This window comes from Mixophyes fleayi, chromosome 4 (genome assembly GCF_038048845.1).
Source record: "Mixophyes fleayi isolate aMixFle1 chromosome 4, aMixFle1.hap1, whole genome shotgun sequence".
Taxonomy (NCBI): domain Eukaryota; kingdom Metazoa; phylum Chordata; class Amphibia; order Anura; family Limnodynastidae; genus Mixophyes; species Mixophyes fleayi.
The window spans coordinates 2198362-2202187 of NC_134405.1; the positions used below are offsets into that span (position 1 = coordinate 2198362).

General features: G+C 46.9%; 1 long non-coding RNA gene across 1 annotated transcript; it reads left to right on the forward strand.

Annotated features, from left to right (window-relative positions):
- The first annotated feature begins 583 nt into the window (after nucleotides 1-583).
- LOC142149665 (uncharacterized) lies at nucleotides 584-3435 on the forward strand. The gene is made up of 3 exons (XR_012690867.1): nucleotides 584-654; nucleotides 2171-2258; nucleotides 3328-3435. It is a non-coding gene; the product is annotated as an uncharacterized LOC142149665 (long non-coding RNA).
- Nucleotides 3436-3826: the final 391 nt, after the last annotated feature.

Sequence of the window (3826 nt, forward strand, 5' to 3'; positions counted from 1 at the left end):
TGTGGCCCCAGTACAGGATTCAGTGTGGCCCCAGTAAAGGATGCAGTGTGGCCCCGTTACAGGATGCAGTGTGGCCCCAGTACAGGATTCAGTGTGGCCCCAGTAAAGGATGCAGTGTGGCCCCGTTACAGGATGCAGTGTGGCCCCCAGCACAGGATGCAGTGTGACCCCAGTACAGGACGTAGTGTGGCCCCAGTACAGGATGCAGTGTGTCTCCAGTACAGGACGTAGTGTGGCCCCAGTACAGGATGCAGTGTGGCCCCAGCACAGGATGCAGTGTGGCCCCAGCACAGGATGCAGTGTGGCCCCCAGCACAGGATGCAGTGTGACCCCAGTACAGGACGTAGTGTGGCCCCAGTACAGGATGCAGTGTGGCCCCAGTACAGGATGCAGTGTGGCCCCAGTACAGGATGCAGTGTGGCCCCGTTACAGGATGCAGTGTGGCCCCAGTACAGGATTCAGTGTGGCCCCAGTAAAGGATGCAGTGTGGCCCCAGTACAGGATGCAGTGTGGCCCCAGTACAGGATGCAGTGTGGCCCCAATTACTTGTTGTATTTTCTGTCTGTATTGCAGAGGGAACGAGCCGTGTGTATAACTGCACTCTGTGTGTGAGACAGAAGATGAAATGCTGGAGTTTAAAAACCTGTTATCCAGGTGAGACCCTCAGTGGTAGGACAGGGGCACTAGAGAGGTTAATGTCTGACTTATAGCTATGGTGAGAGAGGCGTATATAGGACCTGCTGCTGTTCTGTGGAAGGACTGCGGGTAACAAATATGTTCTGTTATGGCAGAGGAAGAGTTAATAGATTTTGAGCTGTTGTATAGCAGGGGAGGGGTTAATCATTTATATTAGTCAGTGTTGTGGCAGGAGAGTGGTTAATAATAGCTGTTGATCCACTATGGAAGTGGATGGGTTAATCATTTATATTGGTTAGTGCTGTCACGTGAGAGGGGTTAAAAATGTTGGTCAGTGCTGTGGCAGGGAAAGAGTTAATAATATATTTTAATCAGTGCTGTGACTGGGACGGGGTTAATAATCTATATTGGTCAGTGATGTGGCAGGGAAAGAGTTAAATAACAGATTTTAGTTGAGTGTTGTGGCCGGGAAGGTGTTAAAAAAAAATATGGTCGGTGCTCTGGCACAGAAGGGGTTAACAATAGATGATAATCAGTGCTATAACCGGCCGGGAATGGGGTTAATAGTATATTTAGGTTAGTGCTCTGGCAGGGAAGGGGTTAGTAATTGACATTGAGCAACGCTGTGGCAGGGAAGGGGTTAATGATAGATTTAGGGCAGTGCTCTGGCAGGGAAGGGGTTAATGATAGATTTAGGTCAGTGCTCTGGCAGGGAAGGGGTTAATGATAGATTTAGGGTAGTGCTCTGGCAGGGAAGGGGTTAATGATAGATTTAGGGCAGTGCTCTGGCAGGGAAGGGGTTAATGATAGATTTAGGGCAGTGCTCTGGCAGGGAAGGGGTTAATGATAGATTTAGGTCAGTGCTCTGGCAGGGAAGGGGTTAATGATAGATTTAGGGCAGTGCTCTGGCAGGGAAGGGGTTAATGATAGATTTAGGTCAGTGCTCTGGCAGGGAAGGGGTTAGTAATAGTGGAGATCAGTATAATCTCACTATCACACCTGAGTTAGTTAAAGCTGGAAGGAAGGTTCTGTCTCCCCCTAGTGTCAGAGAGTGGTAACACATGTACTTCTATTGTCTCCCATATCATGGGCAACACCTTATTATGTAACTTATTCCACTAGTGCTACCGTCCTTTACCTCCAGAGGGCGCTGTACAAGCAGTAACCTTCCTCTAAGGAGCTTACAATCTAAGGACCCTGTACGGATAACAAATGTATTCCAGTAGGAGACACTCAAGGGCTAAGTAAATAAAACATTTAGCAATAATCATTAATAAGTTTCATCCCTTAATGGGATAAGTTCTTTCTTCGTTGTCTTGACATTAGTTTTGTATTCTGAGCTGCGCCACCTATTGGTGAAAGATGTAATTAACAATCTACAATAATGACATAAGATTTGTACTGCAAAAAAATGTTGTTCTAGTGCAGTTATAAACTATATTGTGTAATCTAAGGACCCCAATACACACTGGCACATACGTGTGTCACTTTACATGTATGTAATATGTGAATAACACTCCTCTTTGTACCGCAGATAAGATGGATCTATATGATAGTGTAAATATTGTCATGTACTGCTCGGCGATGGCTATGGCACTGGTGATAATAGTCTTCTGCTATGAGTAAGTACATGTATGTTATACCATCTCACATATACGTGTCTACTTTTAAAGAATTAATTCAGGGACGTTTTGCAAGTACTGGTTAGGCTCCGGACGGAGAGTGGAGTGTTGCTGAATGCGTTGTGTCCTGCTCCTCCCAAGGGGCGTGTCTAGCTCCAAATGTGGGTGTATATAGTATAGCTAGCGCCCCCCAGGGGGCATGTCTAGAACTCCTCCCTTCACCCCTACTTCACTTCTCTAATTAACCCTTCTCAGCCTTTCCCCCACTTTCACTCTCATCCACAGACACCCAGCACCCCCCAACTCCTCTACTATTTCTCGGTCCCTCATTCTTCTTTCTGTCCCCTGCCTCCCCTTACCCCTACTTCCCTTCTCCAACCAACCCTTCTCACCCTCTCCCCCATTTTTGTATCACCCTCCCCTCACTGCTACTTCCCCTCACCCCCACTCTTTTTCTCTCCCTAATTTCCCTCCCCCACCTCCCCTCTCTCTATATCTTAGCCCCTCTCCCCCATTTTTCTGTCTCACACTGGAGGGGAGAGTAAGTAATGATATGTACTACAAGAAAATGGCGACCACTCTCCAACACACTCTACCAGTGTTTCCACAGTGGTGGCTCCTGCTCCATGAATATCGCCAGACTCTCCTGGAAGTCAGGGAGATCACGCACTATTTGGGAGCATTCTGAACATTCTGGTAGAGTCGGCAAATATGGAGACCTAGACTGTCAGCTTTCGCTACATTGGCTCTGACTGATCACATGGTCTCAGGGTTCCAGCGACTCCTGAGGACTTGTAGCACGGAGAGGGAGGAGTAGATTAATGGTCTGTGTGCTAATAAGCGTACCCAGCAACTAGGATATTTCTCACCTATACAGTAATATTTTATATAACGGTGTCAATGGAAACTCTCATTTCTCTTTACGTTTTATATATGAGCTGCGGATGTGATAAATCTCTCCTAGACTGTTATCATTTAATATTCCGGCGCTACGTACAGGGTTACAGTAATCTGTCTTTCATTGTATTTCACTATGATCGTATATACTATTATCATTATTATTTCTCAGGTACTACAAACAGAAGGAATCTTCGGAGAAGCACTGAGGGTCCTAACTACCTGTGACTGGGGAACAGAGAGACGCCAATCTGCAGAATAAAACTGAGGATAAATACGATACTTCTGTCACTGCCCTTCTGATTGTGTCTTGTCTGAGGATTGTGTAATAGCCGCACAGGGATTAGTGGAAACTAAATATGTTCCTGGCATTAGATGGGTTAATGGGCACAACATTCGTCTCTGATAGGAGTTAATGTGGATAACTTAGTAAGTGCAAGTCACGTGCGGTGTCTGCACTGTGTGAGATGTCTGCGTTGTGTGAGGTCTCTGCACTGTGTGAGGTCTCTGCGCTGTGTGAGGTCTCTGCACTGTGTGAGATGTCTGCACTGTGTGAGGTCTCTGCACTGTGTGAGGTCTCTGCACTGTGTGAGATGTCTGCACTGTGTGAGGTCTCTGCACTGTGTGAGGTCTCTGCGCTGTGTGAGGTCTCTGCACTGTGTGAGGTCTCT